Raw genomic sequence first — 18,590 nt, 5'->3', positions numbered from 1 at the left:
TGGGGATGGGGGATTAAACTCTTCGGACCTCAATACATTTTGTAAAGATAGAACAAGTATTAAAAAAAAAATTCCTGAGAGTGTTTTAAGCAAGTCATCCAGCATAGATATTAATAGCTATGCAGTAGTTACTTAATGGACAATCACTGGAACCAAACAGTTGGAATTCTGTGCCTGGTTATTCCTTCGGATGCTGAAACGCTACCAAAAGCTTAACAGGGCAGAGCACAGGGTGATTCTTGGCATTGATGTATATGCTGCGCTGTGCTCTGTGCTGGAGAGGGCACCTTTCACGGGTTTGGAGCGGGAGACAGAGATGTCACAGTCCAGATTAGCACTCTGGACTGGCCCACCTGGCTGTGCTTGTAGCTGGCAGCTGGGTGGCACTCGGCGAGGCCACGCTGCTAGGACACCAGCAGGCAGCCCACCACGGTGCTTACTTAGCCCCAAAAAGGCAGCGAGGCAAAAAAAGGGATTAAATTGTGAAAGTATAATGTAATAATTAGGGTGGTAATTATAAGGGAGATTGGAACAGCCCCTCTTTTCTGTGGCCAAATGGTGATAGCAATTGGGCTCCAAAGATGGTCAAAGTGACCCAACTGGTTGTTGTTATCATCTTATTCAGACCCTGAAAGGGCCATGCAGCCCATTCTCCAGCCTTCAGGCAGCACCGAAGCCAAACTATGTTTGACAGATCATAGCTTCTCCGTTCCCTCCTTCAAAGCTCTGCAGAGAATGAGACAGGATTATGCAACTCGCCTTAAGACCAAGTCTTTCCACGGTCTCGCAGCCCAGCACATTATGTAAGTGGGGTTTCGGCCCTCATGGACTTGAGTAAGGACATGTGCTCCCGAAGGCGTGTTTCTTCTTATAATAATTTATTTCTAACATGGGTCATACAATACGGAGCACATACAGATTTTAAAAGTTGGGAAAAATACTTCTTACATTTACAGCCAAAAGAACACACATCCAGAGCACACCTTGAGAAAAGTAATGAGAATTTTTCTTTTCAAAGCTGACTGCGATATTCCAGTGGCAAAAGGCAATTAATCATAGATTTCAGTGAAAGTCAACCAGAAAGGCATATTTTATTTATTGACCGTTTTCAAGTTATCATTGGAAGACTATTGAATTAGGTCAGCACTTAGCTAGGTAAAAATCAAGAGTTTTGTTTGTTTGTTTGTTTTTCTGTTGACCAAAATCTTTTTAGAAGGCTTTGGCAGTTCTAGCCTATGATCCAACAGTGCTACAAAGGAAGCAATGACTTCAGCGTCATTTTCTAGGCTTATTAATTTATTCTGACTTTTTTTCCAAACTCTAATTTTGGCCTCAGTTCATAAATGAGTGGGGATTATTATAATTATTATTTTTTGACCTTCTTAAATTTTCCCTGGACCCTTGTTAAGGAGACAAGAGAAGGAAAAAAAATGTCTTTATACCTAAAAAAGTCAATACACATGTTATTATTTATTTGTATTTGTGTGGTTAATGTGTATCAACTGCCCGTTCTAGTGCTGGAGATAAGGCTGCCTATTTGACCACTTTTAAAAGGAGGATATTACATATCCTTAAAAACATGTTTTTTTAGACATTCATTATATCATGGATTTGGATTCCTATAAAACCAGGTCCCCAAGTCCCAACCACTCACCAGCCCAGGGACCTTAACTTCCATGAGCCTCCGTTTCTGGGGTGGGGGGGTTAAAATGAGACACCCTGAAAGCACCCAGCCCGTGGCGAGTGCTGCATCTGTGATCAACTGTTGTTGATTTTGGCGGTCAGTCCTAGCCGACAGCCAGCCCGTGTCTCTTCCCCACTCTACCTCCTGTCCTGTCTTCTACCTAGTGTGGACATTCCTGCCCACGTTTCCAAGGCCCACTGACCCCTCCGAACGGCTGCCCCTTGACTATGCACTGGCCTTAGATTATGCACACCAGCCCTGGAGTCCTGTCCAGGACCCTTCCAGAGAATAGACCCACGGAAGGGTCCTGCAGTGGGGCACATTGCAATTTGGAAGGGTCCTGGAAATTCAAGCGTTCCAGGTACTTGGGATTACGGGGTCCAAGGGGGTTGGCTCCCCCTGGGCTAGTCCTCTTAGCCTGTTGATGACTTCCTTGCACCAGAGATGCTTTCTAAAGCCCAGGACCTTCAGGGTTTAAAGGGGGCACTGGTAAGAGCCTAAACACCAGCTGTCAACACCAGCAGGAAAGATTAGGCATTTGCCTGCAAGTCCTATGCTAAGGGCCATAGGCATTGCCTGTGGGCTTTATCTGCTGACTTCTTCTCCACCCTGAATTGCAGGCCCTTCCCTGAACAGGGCGGGCAGTCCTGGAGGACCTTTCCTGGATGTTGCATTTTCTTTGCCATCATGTGCTATTTCGGTCACAAAAATGCTTGCAGCCCAGGAGGAAATAGGTACTTACAAATTGTCTGTAACATCATAGGAACCTTCCAAAGAAACATCATAAATTAACTTCTATGTAACTTAGTGTTTAGAGAAAGTAATTACCCTGGTTTGTAAATGGGACCTTTAAATCTCTAACATGTTCTAAAATTAAAACCAAAATAATATGGAAATGTCCAAATTGACTGGAGGAATCTCAGTGATTTATAAGTGTAGAGGCAGTATTCAATTAAATATTGCGGTCATATTTTCAAAAGAAATATTGTCTAGAATTTATTTGCTTTAATTTAGAACTTGCTTTTGTTTGTAAGTCTGACTTTTTGTTTTCTTTCCTTGCATTTGATGCCAATTATGCCTAGTTTTTTGAAATGCATTAATGTTGCCAAAGTAAAATGAGAAATATTAGCCTACTCCTGCTATTTTAACAGTATTTTCAGTGTTTATTTCAATAATAAAATCTACTATTGCAGTCTTTCCTTGTTGGTAGAGAATATATATTACGTGAATGGATGTCTTAGGAAATAGTGTAACTTATGGTTTTATTTCTCTTAGTTTTCACTCAGCAGACCCACTTCCTGGAAGAAGTTGAGTTTTCCATAGTCTGTTCTGACTTTTAGGAATTGACCTAAATTGTCATCCCTGCTGACCTTGTTTTAGAGTTACTTCCTGGCCAGCTGACCTTTGCTATAAAAGGGACAGATAGAGATCAGATAGTAAATATCTCAGGATCTGTTGGTCACATACCTTCTCTGTCACTTACTCTGCTTGGTTTTGTTTTTAAAGCTGTTTAGCAATATAAAAGCCACTCTGAGCCTGGGGCCATGCCTAGGGCTCGATTTGACTGCTGGCCGCAGCTGGGTTACAGGCGAGACCGAAATACCCTCAATGTATTTCCTTGTAAGCTATCTTGACCAACAAGACTTTCATTCCAGAAGGCTCCTCAAATAGTTTTGCAGATCATTTGTGGAAACTGAAAGCGAGTTTTCTATCCCAATGACTTTTGAGTCTACTCTCTCAGTTTTCTGAATATTTTTACCTTTTCAGGAACCAGAGTTTTCTAGGCCTTTTCCCTGCTCACAGTGACATAGCCTAGTGTGTATCAGCGGGCTAATCAGAAAACAGAATCAATGTAAATCGGAATAAAGTAGCAGTGAGCCTGGCTGACAAAAAGCTGCACCTTGGGTTGAATAAAAGGAGCGATTATTTTCAGAGATTAAACGGCATGGTTGATCGTTAATCAAGAAAAAGAAAACAGAAGGAAGCTTAATGATTGTCGCCACATTTTTATCCTTCAGCTGCGAGGAGCTCGCCTTCCAGGCCCCAGAATCTCTGCTGTCATTTTACATGTTTATTGAACATATCACATTATGTTAACTGCCTTGTGAAAGTCGTTCAAAGTTGACACATCATTTTCACTCTCACTCTTAGGGCACATTTTCCTTTTGGGGACCTTAGGTAAGAGCCCGTCCCACGGAAGGGGCGTGTTGTGCCGGTGGCATGAGGGAGGAATTGAATTTGCAATGGAACTTCGCACGTCATGGCAAAATGTCCAACTGTCGTTCACCACCAAACTAGGGAGATGTGGTAGTTAGTCAAACGAGGCAGACAAAACTTACTTTCCTAACAGTATGTTTATAAAACCAGGGACTGTCTCTCACTGTCTGTCATTTCTCAGCCATCAGAAAGAAGTTATAGTATGCATTTTAGGTTTGCCTGGTAAATTATATTTCTTTCTCTTTGTTTAGAAAAGGTATTTTGCAGTAGTGATGTCACTAATTCTTAAAAGTACAATAGTTACAATCAATAAAAAGAGCTTCTTTGTAATTTTTAAAACAGTTCTATCCTCATACTTCAGCTGGACTTCTCACATATCTATCATATTAGTCTATTCTTCATCGATTCTACTCTGATATGGCCTCCACTCTACAATCAGAAAAAATAAGGATGTTATTCTGGATTGTCATTATATATGTATTTCCTTTTATTTTAATAATTATTTTCTTTAAAAAAAAAAAAGGTCCTCTGCACTCAGAAAATAAAATCCAGGTCGCCATGGCTTACCTGAGCGAGTGGCCTCAGAAAGCCCCAGGAGGGAAGATGACCACCCTCAGGTAAGGCTGTGGGTGGATGGAGCTGGCCTGAGAGCTCCCACCCTCTCTGCCCCCCCCCACCATGGTAACACCCCACATCCTGATCCACCTGGGCCACCCAAGTGTACCTGCCGTTCCTTCCCTATCTTAACCTACCTGAGCACCCAGACATCCCGTGACTCGGTCACTATGAAATGAAAGCCCATGCGTTGCAATATCTTCCAAGGACTTTGTTGGCCAGATGTTCTCTTGCCTTAGGCTGCCCCAGGCTACAGCCTGTTAAATCAGAAGGCCTGTCCCAGCACTCCACCCAAACTGTCCCCCCAGCCTCAGGACCTGTGGAGAAGGATGCTGGCCTTGTTGACCTGCCTGCGCCTGAGGGACTTCATGGATCGGTTCCAATTAATTCTTTCAAAATGCCATATACTTCCCTCGGTTGGCACAGTGGATTTTAACATTGGTAGTGACACTTCCTAGGCAGTGGGCTGGGGCAGATACATGAACTTGCCTTTGAGGACCTGTCACCCTGCTCACCACTGTTTGGAGGAAGGAGTTGGAGGCTGTTCCTCCATTGCAAGGGGAACTTCCCAGCTGAGGTATCTGTGTCTCTTTTAAGGTTCTAATAGCTTTCATTCTTTCCCCGTGGCTCTCCTGACCCAGAACAAAGCCCTGAGCAGTAAGGCTGTTTCGTTCAGAGAAGCAACCAGCAAGCTACCTTGTCAGAAGAGCCCCAGGCTAAGGGGCACCCCATTAAATGCATGCGTACAGATTGTAAGAATGACACTTTGTACTTTATATTCTGGTATGAAGTGCATGTGCTTTATACATATGTTAAAATAATCATAGGATAAGACCCTTCCTCCAATCAACTCACAACTGGTTATGGCTAAATCCAGTGAGGGCAGATTAAATGTTTACCCTAAGGGTGGGAAAGAAAATAAAACAAAACAAAACAAAAAACAAAAATAAGCGAGGGAAGTTGTTCTGTTGTCTGAAGTTCCTTTTGATGGGAATAGCAGCCTCCCCCCCTTTTTGTTTGGTAATTACTTTCAGGAGTTGATGTCTCAGTACGATTTGCTGGATCCTGAGGAAAGGAAACATTACCTTTGTCAGAATTCCAGCTGGGGAAGCTCTGAGGAGCGGCAGGGCGGTCACACGCCAGCGTTTCTTTTTCTTTCGTGTGACCGCCTAGGGCAATGATTCATTTTCTGCTATAGCACTTCCCAAACTCAGATACTATCTTAGAACTGATAAAGTATACACACGGCATTAATTCACTTTCTCCTGAAGTTGCTGATAAGGGATTCGGCAAAGTGAAGGTCTAGTCATTAGAGTTCCCTTAAACAGTTTAGAAAAGTTTTATAGGAATGCAAAATTAGGTACAGGAGGTTGGGAAAGTCTTCCAGTTTATACTAAAAGTAAATGTGTAAGTTGATGTTTGAAACTAATGATATTTCAGCATTTAAAAAAAATTTTTTTAATTTATTTTAATTTTTGTTGTAAAAAATACAAAAACATTGCATAAAATTTTTCATCTTAACCATTTTTAAGTGTGTAGTTCGTTGTTATTAACTGTGCACTCGTTGTTGCACAGCTGATCTTTAGGACTTCACTTTGCAGAACTGAAACTCTGTGTCCACTAGACGACAACGCCCCGTTTCCCTGTCCCCCCACCTCCTGGCCCCCGCCAGCCTTTCACCCAGTCTACGTAATTTTGACACCACCTCCTCTGGGCGGGATCCTGTCGTGTTTATCTTTTTTTGTGACTGGCGTACATCACCCAGCATAATGTCCTCAGTTTATCCAAGTTGTAGTATGTGACAGGGTTTCCTCCTTTTTTTCTAAGGCTAAATAATATTCTATTGTGTGTTGAAAGCACCTTTTCTTTATTCATTTGTCTCTCGATGGGCATTAGGTTGTTTTCCCACCTTGGCTAATGTGAATAGCGCTGCCAGTAACACACAGGCACATATATCTCTACCAGATCCTGTTTCCATTTTTTGGATACATGCCCATAAATGGAATTGCTGGGTCCTAGTACGGTAGTTCTATGTTTAATTTTTTGGGAAACCACTGTCCTCTTTTCCACAGTTTCACATCCCACCGGCAATGCACAGAGTTCCCATTTCTCTGCATCCTCTGGGACTTACTTCCTCCTCTCTCTCCTCCTTTTCTTGGCTTTAATCCAATGCCTTTGTACCTGTAATAGATAAAGATGTTTTTATCATCATAATAAGGGAGATACTCACTTTTAGAGTGTGCCACATTGTGCTGAGTACTTTACATGAGATATCTCATTTAATTCTTCTTTTACATCATTACATTATTTGTACACGTGGAACTTCGGGCACAGAGAAGTCGTTGCCCAACACCATTGGGTCTCAGACAGTCCAAACCCAGGGCCTGCGCTCTTAACCCCCTCCTTACCCTGCCTCGTGTATTGTTAACACCTTTGAAGTATTGAATAATTTTAGAATGAACTTTTCATGAGAGATTTTAGTCTGTGGGCAAAATTGTTTATTCAGTTGTTACATATAGGGAATTAAGAGTATTCCCAAAGTTACAATTAGAGGATAGTAAAAGTTTACAAAGAGGAGGCAGTCAAATGTAAGTCTTAAAATATTTAATTTTTTATAATTCATTTTCAGAAATCTACTAAGTATGACCTTTGAGAGTCTGACTCTTCAATACCCCCATATCAGTTTTCTGTCTCAGTTGCCTGGGTTTTATCTGCTAACCCTCATTTCACCACTGGAGTTTTAGCTGCTGGTTTAGATCCTAAAATTGTGCCTCCACACCCACCACTTCCTAGACTCTTTCATTTTTGATTTCAGGAGAAAAGAAGGTACTTCACCTCCCGTGTTGATGTGAGCTTGATGGTTCCCTTGCATTAACTTTGCGACCACAACAGAGGACAGCGCAGAATCGATTTTTGTCTTTTAAAAAAAATGATGATACTAGTCATAAGAAAGAAAAAAGTGATTATATAAATGGATCTCTATTTTTTTTTTAAAGATTTTATTTATTTATTTTTAGACACAGGGGAAAGGTGGGAGAAAGAGAGGGAGAGAAACATCAACGTGTGGTTGCCTCTTTTGTGCCCCCCACTGGGGACCTGGCCCACAACCCAGGGATGTGCCCTGACTGGGAATTGAACCTGCGACCCTTTGCTTTGCAGGCTGGCACTCAATCCACTGAGCCACACTGGAGAGGTGGAGCTGTGTTTTTAAAGAATGAAAGTTAAATTCTTGGGATTAAATCTTTTTGAAAATATTTTGGTTTGAAAAAATATCAAAGAAACAACCGTATTTCTGCATACTTTTTAATAAGGGCCTACCTGGGTAATATTGAGGAGAAAGAGTAGAAAGAAAAGAGAATTTAGTACAAGGAAATCTTGATTAATTTAGACTTTAGAGCTTGAAATCTGAATGCATTTTTGGAGTGAATCTGAAAGGAACCGCCAAACCTACATTCTGTTATCTATTTCAGAGGCAAATACAAGAATCTTGAAATGAGAGAATCTTGCTCAAAATTACAGCATGTTCTTGGTTACACTTGTTTTTTCTCCAAAGCATCTTCACTTCTCCTGAGGTACCCTCTTGCTTCCAGAACATCCTCACTGTCCCCCAGAGTCTCCAGAACACTTTTTGTCTAGAGAACAATTTCATAAAGCCAAAGCCCTCCAATTCATTCAGCCCTTTGTTCTTCTCAGATGTTATCAATTTACTAAGATTCCTTATTAATGCCTGTGTGGGAAGCCCCTTTCCAGGGTGGTAAGCAAGAAAGGAAATAATGGATAATAGATTGTGTTGTTGACCATTGTCCCTTGTGTCCATATGTCTGAGACCAGAGATCAGTAAACCAAATCCATTTGCTAAAGAACTTTTTATTGGAGCGGAACCACGCCCACCTTGTATAGTCTGTGCAGCCTTTCTGCTTCTGCAGAGAGCTGGGGAGTCGCACCAGACCTGAGTGACCTGCAGAACTGAACGGTTTGCTCTCTGGGCCTTTGAGCTTTGTCAACCCAGCTGTTGATATGCAGAGAGTGAGAGTTCAACAAGTTTCAGGACAGGAGGCAGCCCTACCCCACCTCCCCTGCACCAGCTTCAACCGGAAGTCCCACTCTCCCTGGCTAAGGTTTCCTCTGTGCTCTTCCTCCCTGAGAAAATGCCAAGCACTCCTCTGCCAGCCCTAGCAGAGCAGAGAGTTTAGATGCACAGTTTTTATTTTAAGAGGAGAATCTTCAGGCACAAGCACTACCCATTAGGAGCTGCCATCATTCTCCTACAGTTTAAATACAGATCAACTAACCATCACTCCTGCCAGGCAGGATTTCCCCAAATCTTCCCAACTTTGGAGGGTGTAAGTAGGTACTTGCTGAACACATGAACTTGATCTTGAAGGAAGAATCTGATATCCATGTCTCTTTCCAGACAAAGTTCTGGGCACATTGAGTGCATTGTAGAACAGAAGCACTCAGGGACGTCGTTTGGAAAGGATGTGTTTGTTTTTGCTTGTTTATGCTACAGAGAAAATCTAAAGATTGGTATGAAGTTGAGTTCCTAGTTAAGAGTCAGTTGCTTTTGTCACGCGGGGCATGATCCGAAGGCCTCAAACACTTGTCATAGGGACTCACTGTTGCATTTGGTAACTGTCGCTACAAAATATACACACGCACATGTCTTCCGTCCAAAGAGAATGGCTGCATGGGACTTCATTAGCATTTCTGTCTTTCATCAAGCTTCCGTTAACAAAACTTTTCTTTGGTCATACATTTTAAAAGAGGTAGAGATGGGCAAGGTCATATCAGATTGTTTAAAATTTGTAGGCAGAAAAAGAAATGGGCAAGTAGGTGGTGGGTACTGAGCCCAGCCCATTGGGGGGGTTTTGGTTAGCTCAGATATAGCGCCTTTCTTGGGATGGGTCCTCTGTGAGTTCTTCTGTGCAGCCTGGGCCAGGCTCCCCACACGGAGGGAGCTCACAAATGAAGATGAGGTGACCTCACACTCACGCAGGCGATGTCCCACCCTGCAGGGGTGTCTTTTCCAAGGAGGTATCATTAAGTCGAAACTAAAAACATTGACTTTCTGCGCAACTTGCATGAGCAATATTTATATTCTCCATCATTTTCATCAGCGAGTGTATTTTTACTATACACATTATTCTCTTTTAAATGCATTTCAGAACACGCCTTTCTGATGATGGATGGCATTTCTTCTCCCCATCATGAACAATAGCATTATTTTGGGATCTTGAAAATGCATTGTTTACAACCTGCCACCTGTTGCTTTGGTGACAGGTCTGTTTGGTTTCTGTGGAGTCACACGGGCCGCAAACCATAGCGGTACAGAGATAAGTTGAGGGATTTCTCTTTGAGGTGTTGAGAGATTCCATTCTCTTAAAAGCAACCCTATCCGCTCCCACAGCTGCCCTTGCTCCATGAGGCTGACAATACCAGGACCCGCCCTCACCCCACCTCGGGCAGGCATCAAAATTTCCTCTGCAGCCGGCAGCTACAGCCACGACAGCAGCCACACAAAGCACCCGCTCAGAAGATAGGAATTCCATTTTTTATTTCTATCCCGAGCAACTCTCCACGACTTTGACGAGATTGGAGTCGGGCAGCATTGCAATATAGATTTTATTTATCTTTAAATTTTCTCTTTCAATTACAGCTGACATTTAATATGATTTTGTATTAGTTTCAGGTGTACAGCACAGTGGCTACACAATTATATACTTTATAAAGTGTGCCCCCCAATAGTTCTGGTACCTACCTAGTGCCATATATAGTTATTACAATATTGTCGACTGTTTTCTATGCTGTCCCTAATATAACCCCCGTTACTGTTTTGTGACTCCCAATTTGCACTAGTAATCCTTTCACCTTTTTCATCCACCCCTCAGGGCCCCTCCCCTCAAGAGCACAGGCTTTCGATCCAGAGTGCCTGGGTTCAAATCCTGGCTCAGGCTCTTGTTAGCCATGTATGTGATGCTGGGTAAGTCACCTCTTTCCTTGGGCCATAATTCTCTCACCTGCAAAAGAGGGGTTCAAAGATGTAAAGCACATAGACAGCTGCCTGGCACCATTAATGTTTATCATAGGTATTGGTAAGTCAGTTTGAACGGGTACATTTAAGGAGTATTGGACTGGATGTCAGGATGTTTGAGTTTTAGGCTATTCTGCAGTGAACTAGCCTGTGTCTTTGTAAAGAGGGTCAAATAGTCATAGGTGAGTTAGTACGTATTCACCTGGGTGGTCTGCATAAAACGAGGGGCTGCACCAGCTGGAATCTAGGATCTCTTCAAAACCTCAAAGCTGATGAATCTGTGTTGCTTTATACCAAACACTACACTGTTGGTGGGTCGCCGTCACTTTTATTCTGTGTTTTTGACTATGCTTAGTTTTTTTTTTTTAATGAATAATTTGGGGCAAAACATTAAAATGAGGGAATGAGGAACAGGATCACTAAAAGTCAAGCTGACAGATGACGAACACTTCCCATAGGTCACGTACTTGACTAGACCGTGGAGGCAGGGGACCCCAAGGTCTTAGAGACTTAGAGAAGTCCCCGCCCCCAGGACCGCAGAGCTGGCACAGGAGGTGGGCAGGTCAGTAGACACATGCAGCAGAGTATGTTAATGGAAAGAGAGGGGCTCTCCGGAAGGGGAGGGTGAGAAGAGCTAGTCAGTCCCACAAGGCCCCTAACTCCGTGTTGTGGGCCCTGCATTGAAGAAATGGACGCACAGTGATTCAGTGTGGATGTCAGACAAGCAGGTGGGCTTAGGAGAGGGGAAGAAATGGACCTGGGACTGTGGCAAAAGATAAGGCTTGGTGAGATTTTTGAAGAGTTTTGCAAATGCTTTTCTCTCCACTATAATCAGGTAGTACAAGGTGACGGACAGTTCATGAGCTTCGATAGAGTGACAGGGAATGTTCACGAGGACACATGGATGATGTCTCAGAAACTCACTTCTTTGACAGTTTGGTGCTTTAAAAAATGACATGAATTATTACACTTTTTTCCCTCCTACCATCTGTAAAATATAGCTACGTATACTGGAGTCGTGGGCAACACAAAATCCTCTCTCAGCTTCTCTGGGTAAATAGCATATTCTTTTCATACCACAAAGCCCAGATTTCGATCTTAGAGTCCCAGGGTTTCATAAACAATGGACTCTGACAATGTTTCTCCTTTTCTTCTCAGAAGGAAAAATACAAGTATATATTATTGTAATATCAATATTCGTGTAACGCTCACAGAGTGTATAAAGCAGGTATGATAGTTCATCTCCTGTCCTTCAGCAAACTGAGAGTAATAAAGGTAAAGGAACTGAGTGAAGTTCACTCAGCTAATAAATGGCAGAGCTGGACTCGGAAGCCGGCTCCACCACTTCCTTTCTCCCTGTTCTCTCCTCCTGCCCCTCATCCTCACTCAGGTGGTTTCCTGAAGCACACGCAAGGCGGGATGCTAAGGATGGGCATACAAGGACATTTTCCACGTTTTCTTTTTGAAATGAACATGCACAGTGCCTTGTGTTTAGTGAATAGTCATAGAAGTAAAATGATAAAGGAATGACCATATTTACAAACTTGGGAGAAACTGAGGTGGAATATGTTTTGTTTAAACTGGAAAAAAATCAATGCTAAAAAAATGCACCTCATTTTACAGCATTGTTTTCCTGCTGAACCATTCTTTTTGTTGTTGTTGTTGTAGAGTACAACGGGGAAATGTAATCTTGTGGTTGGGCAGACGGCACAGGGAGGCGCGGTTGTTGGTGGTACCCGCTGCTGGCCCCGTGGCCCCACCCACCCAGCAGGGCTCACAGGATGACGAGGCTGGAGTGTATGTTCTTGGTCTCCAGTCACTGGAAGTTGCTCAGGGCTTGTAAGTCTGTTCACTGGTGGGTTTCTTTCTGGTCTTTTTTTTCTTACGGGCAAAGCACTATCTCTTCCCATTGATGAGCTTCACTGTGAAAATGCACCATGTTTGTGCCTACATGCTGTTATGGCTCTTCTGTGTGACACTCGTGATGAGCAGACTCTAATCCTGTAGAAACTTAAAGAGCCAAATATCAAAAGACCTTTTCTACACACGCCTTTCTCCCAACCTCGTTTTTTAGGAGTGAGAAATGCAGAACGTGAGATCCTGCCGTATCCCCGTGTGTGCGACCTCTTTCCTCGGCACCAGGTGTGACTGTTCACCTGCTGGGACAGTGCTCCGCCCCTGGGGCAACGTGCCCCAGCCTGCGCATAGTTGCGGGTGGTCGGGGATCCCGTTAGCAGTCTGGCGCTGTCCTCTGTAGTAATGTTGGGCATCGTCGTTCAGAACTGGAGGCAGATTCTCGATTATCGAAATATCTTCAACCACCTGGAGGGCTTTGAAATTCTCCGGGAGATTTAAAACTTAATAATGGGCAGAAATCATTTGGCGTCACACTTGGGATGAAGAGGGCAGTCACATGTTCTGGGTAAAGATGAGTGAAGTGTAGTTTGACCCCTCCCTCCTTTACGCTTTGTCAGGTGGTCCTGGTGGGAGTTCTGAAGAAAGCTTCAACAAGTGTTTGAAGTGTCCTTCGGGAACAGATACAGTGTCTCTAGGTAGTTTATTTTGAAGTCTAACTTTGGGTGTTTTCTTTGGGAAAAAAACAACACTCAAGTGCCCATTGATGGACTTATGACTTTTTGCTACATGTATGTAATCAATTAGTGTTCCATATTATGTGATCCCAGCTATAAATGGTATAGTGTTTCATTTTATTTTTTTAATTTCAGGTAGAATGAGCAGAAAGTAGCTAGAAGCAAAGAAGCATTAGCCACAAGAAAGAGAAGGAAAGGGAAGTTATCTCTGCGTGGAAAAAGACCTTTACTACCATACAGTAGAGGGTTTTCTTTTGTTCTGGGCATTTACAACAAAAACACTACAGATGATTGGCTGCATGTGTTTAATGCTCTGGAATTGTGCACTGAGGTAATCGCATTATTTTAAAATCACTTAATGTGGGAAAACAATTGGGTAAACCGCACTCGGAGTGCCCTATGGGTCATTGCAAGCCGTTTGGTTCTGTTAATAAAATTAAAACAATTGGGGGAGATATGCGGATGCTTTCAGATGGGCTCTGTAATCATGATGTCCATACGTCTGTGCTTACGAGCAAGAGGGCAACCCGCAGGAACTGTGCCGAGCGCGTCATTATTGCGTGCACGTGATGTAAGTCAGGGGCACAGACTTGCCATCTATTTCGGTTTTGAGATGCCATGCTAATTTACATCATTCAGCCGTTTCACTGGCAAACTGTAAAAGTCCATTAAGTGACTGAAAGGAATATACAAATTATCCACTGGCTCTCCAGGCTGCGGTTTTACATACACCCTGTTATTCCCTCCGCCAGCTAGCTGCAAGATTCTATTAAGCAGTAAGTGAGAAAATTATATTGCCTGCAAACTAATTGTACAAAAGACTCTGAACTAAGGAATCAGATCCCAGGACTTCCTGAAAAGCCACCAGGCGGTACTATAAAAGGTTCCGTCCCTCTTGTCAGCCTGTTTTACACCCCTCCACAGCTTCTACCACGGATTTCGGTTACTCTCTCAGCACAGCCCACTCCCCCAGCTCTTGGCAGAACTGGAAAAATCCTCAGCCTGCCCTCCCTAGCTGCCCGATCCAGTCCCTAGTGCCATCTAACAAGCGTGTCCCAGAAAAGTGCAAGCAGTAATCCAAGAAGACGCCCTGTCTGAAAGGGGCCTCAGAACGGTGCACAGGAACTTCTGCCTCGGCCTGCGTGTTGGTCTAGTGGGGAATGTTCCCGGTGCCCAGAGTTGCCATTGGAAATGCTTTAGTGCAGTTTCCACTTTCATGAATCGGAGAAAACAAGTGCCCCATGGAGATCATAAGTTCTGCGGGGAGTCATGTCTTTGAGCCATTACCAAAATAGATGGGACGTTGGTACCCAGGTGCTGGGGGCAGCGCTTTTTTTTTTTTTTTTTTTGGATAAATGCTTTGTTTATCGAGCAGTAAAAGTGCCAGGGAAGGTTTTTCAAGGGCAGCTTCTCCGTGGACTCTCACATGGATCAAAGACTTTGTTGGCTGGGTGCGCACAGCCAACAACAATGAGCTAAGCCACTCGATGGGAGGGCTCGGAAATGAGAGAGGTTTTCCTGCAGCAACTGCGTGCTTCGGGAGGGTGTTGATCTGTTTTTTGGGAGGTAAACCAGCGTTACTTAAGTGAAATCCAGGTTATCACGCATGTGTGTTTGTCAGGACAAATTCATTGAAACAGGACGTTCGGCTGCAGGATACCTGATTTCACCGTAAACCATTTCTGTTCCCTTAAGCTGCAGGTGTGTGGTTTGTGGACACACTCCGGGACGCTGTGTTTTCCATCCATTCACAGGAAATTCTCCCAACATTGGTGTGTTCCCTGCAGTGGTGGGAAGAGGCCTTCACCTAAATGTAGTTATTTATGTTTTTTACAGCCCAGTTCAAGCCTTTTTGCCCGTGTGATGGATTCACAGACTTCCTGGAGTGTCAGCTGTGCATTTGCGGAAATGCATGTGTGTGAGTGTGTGCGGTCCTTCTGAATCCAGAGCCATCATAATGCTCGGTTGTTTGTTATTTGTTGACGTGTCTTGTCTCCTCTGTAGGGCTGTGTGCTCCCCAGGAGCAGGAGCCATGTCCCTCTGCCCCATCCCAGTTCCTGCCACTGAATTCCGGGCTCGTTGAAAAGACAGAGTTCCTCCTGCAAGAATTCATTCCAAGACACTGTTAGAAATTTTCCTGCCTTTACATTTCTCTTTGTCACTGAAGAGTTATGGAATGTAGTGGAGAGAGAGGAAGCTGGAATGGTTCTTGGTGTGCGGTCTCAGTCTCATGTGGCGATTTGACAATTCTGTTTTATGAAGAAATTTAAAAATCTTTATGCACTTGTTCCTAGAAGAGTCATTCATAGATTTGGCTGCTATTGTTGAATCACTTCTAACTATATTCTCCAATGTGGTTACAATTGTAGCTCAATGTGGCTACAATTCTGAGAGTACCTACTTTGTAAAAAAATAAAACAAGCATTATAATTAGATAAAATTAAATAGCTCATCTATCTGTATTTCATATTTTCCTTTATTCTTACCCTATTCATATCAAGATGTGCTTTTATTTCCTTTAAAGCCACTTACAGCTTTTCCCCTCTTTGCACCCTTTACTCCAGAAGCCTTTGGATTTTATTGTTTTTTTTTTTTTCTCGATAATTTCTCTCTGTTTTGCCATGCATTTCCATTGTCGTCAAAGGTACTTTTCAAGATTTTGAAAATTAACTGAATTTTCTTCTACTCTTTCGGATTTGGAGGAGGATTTTCCCGGTGCCCTTGACCTGGCTTCTAGCAGGATATCCAGTTCACTTGATCTTGTGGATGTTAATTACTGCATGACAGCACTGCAATTGACGTTCATAGAAATGACCTTGAGATAGCAAGATGGTATTAAGTCATTCTGAGGGTATCACTTGACTCACGCACTACTTTCTCGTGGAAAATTTCTGTACTGCCTTAGAAATGGTTCTTGCCTCCAGCGTCTTACCATCTAGTGGGTAACATGCATGTGGAAAGGTATAACACCACGCGGCATGGCTGGACAGCATGACAGTGCCTGAAAAGATAGGGGAACCAAGGGATCATCTGCCAGGATGGGCTGTGATATTTTCATGAAAGATTTGACTGGAATTTGAGTTGAACGTGGAGACAGAAGTAACTGTAAGAAGAAAAGAGGGGCAAAGATAGGTCGTTCTCGGCGAAGTCTGAAGGACTCAGCAGAAAGGAAAATGTCACGTTGGCTGCGTCAGGAAGTCATGCAAGGTCATACTTGTTGCATTGCTGAGAGGGGAGGTGAACATTTGATGTGTGGGGACTTCGTTAGCTAGTCTAGAGTAGACATTTAATCTCGGAGGCCATAGGAATGAATCTATTGATTTAAAAAAAAAATAGGGTGGTGAGTGGTCAAAACAGCACAGGAGGTGGGGTATGATAGTGGCATGCAGCCGGGATTAAATGGGGATGGATGAAGGCGAAGCGCCCAGCTTGGGGTGGCTGCTGCAGCCCAGGTGTGAGGTCACCCAGGCCTGGTTCGGGTTCCTGTCGGAAGCATGCTGTTGTGAAGCATGAGGGTATACGTTTCAAAGAGGAAGAGGTACCAGTTTGAAGGGAAAGATGGTTATTTGGAGGGTGAGAAGATGGGGGTGGATGGTAGAGCATCCCAGTAGAAGTTTCTGGCACTAGGTTCAAAGTGTGGGACTTCCTCTCACACCTCCATACCAGAGAGTGACCTATTTGCCTTCATACTGACTTCTCGGGCACAGTAACGGGAGGAAAGGCCGTTAGGAAAACATTTTTTCTTTTCTTTCTAACTAGTCATCGTTCAGCTCTTCCAAGAAAGCAAGGACTTGGGTTTCTTTTTAAATAAGTATGTGGAGGGGCCGTGTAGCTGGAAGGTTCTGGTAGTAGAATAGTAATTAACCCCTAGGAAATTACTAGCAATGCTCTCTTGATGCCAAATAAATTTTCAGTGATGGTTAAAGCAACTCCGCAGTGGAGAATGGTTTATCTGAAGTTCATATTCTAAATCCTTTAATTCTCAGACAGGACCCAGCCCGTCTGGTTCCTGTGATTTATCCTTGGTTTTCTGTGAATATGGCATGAGTGGTGTCTGCGAGGAAGGTGCTGGGGTGTGCTTCTGTTGATGCAATTAATATTACTCTTATTATTTAACCTCTTATGTGAAAACGGTAGTTGCTCTCATTCGTGTAAATGCCCTGAATTAGAATGCTAATTTAGTCAAACGGTTTGGATGGGCTTATCTCACATTATAATGCACAGCCTCCCTCCTCCCCCCACCCCTTTTTTAAAGTCGTGCCTACTGAACCAATTTTCGGTGGTTATAAGCGGTTAGGTATTACTTCCTGTTGTATTGGCAGTGGCTGGGGCTGTGAGTCTGTGTAACCCTGCAATCCACTAATGTGATATTTACTGAGGAGACATCGGTCTGGAGAAAGGTAGTCAATATAAATCAGTGTTTACAAAGTGTGATTAACTCTGAAATATTTCATCAATGCCATGGTCCCAGGCAGACTCTATGCTAATTACTAGAATCGGCACAGGTTTCAGGGGAGTTGGGTGGACCCTGGGTAGTACAGACAGGGAACAGCAAAATTGCAATTACGCTCGGACTGTCTCTGATGACAATTTATGCATTTGGTATGATGACCTCCCCCCTTCCCAAGAGGGCAATAAACAGAATGCATTTTCATTAAGATACTAATGCACTTAATCACAAGGGGAAAGGGTTGGGAAGGAAGGGAAGACCTTCCAGCGCTATGCCACGGAGCTGATGGGGAGAGAGGCTTCTTTTTAAAAAAAATTATTGATTTGAGAGAGAGAGAGAGGGAGAGGGAGAGAGAGAGAGATTTCTTTTTGTACTTATTTATGCATTCGTTGGTTGCTTCTTGTATATGCCCTGACCTGAGGTTGAATCTGCAACCTTGTTGCAGCAGGATGGCGCTCTAACCAAGTGCGCTACCCTGCCAGGGCCCAGAAGCTTTGGTTTAAAGGCAGGTTGCTTCCAAAGCTGTAGGCAGGCCCAGGGCACATACCACATGCTGCCATTGTGACTAACTGAGAAAGAAAAAATCAAGTTAAAGTTTCCGTTTTCTTCTGGCTACATATCATTTCAAATGTGTCGGTACTAGTGCAAGTGATGTAACCTCTAATAGTAAAAACACAGCTTCAAAGCAGTCTATTCTTATTCGTAACACTTTTATGGGGCTGGAGTGTTTGGATTTCATTATGCAAATAGTATAACAAGGATGATGACGATGGTGATGAGGAGGAGGAGGAGGACAACTATGATCGTGATTTACCAGTAAGAGGCATTTACCAAGCATTAAGATGTTTGTAAAACTGGTCAGCGTGGCAGCAAGAAGCAGGTAACTTTAGACGCTGCCCTCTCAGAGCTTCCTGTGATCCCACATTAGCCGGCAGATTATTTATCACCATAAAGTTTATGTCTCAAAGACAGTAAGCCTGATGCATCCCAGCATAGTCACCA

General features: G+C 43.4%; 1 protein-coding gene across 25 annotated transcripts in view; it reads left to right on the top strand.

The window, feature by feature from the left end:
* The window catches only part of ESRRG (estrogen related receptor gamma), a 506,557-nt gene that overhangs the window by 360,889 nt on the left and 127,078 nt on the right, over positions 1 to 18,590 (top strand). The gene's annotated exons all lie outside the window — the stretch shown is intronic.

The sequence above is a fragment of the Desmodus rotundus genome, chromosome 10 (assembly GCF_022682495.2).
Source record: "Desmodus rotundus isolate HL8 chromosome 10, HLdesRot8A.1, whole genome shotgun sequence".
Classification (NCBI taxonomy): Eukaryota; Metazoa; Chordata; class Mammalia; order Chiroptera; family Phyllostomidae; genus Desmodus; species Desmodus rotundus.
This window is presented reverse-complemented; position numbering and strand designations above follow the sequence as displayed.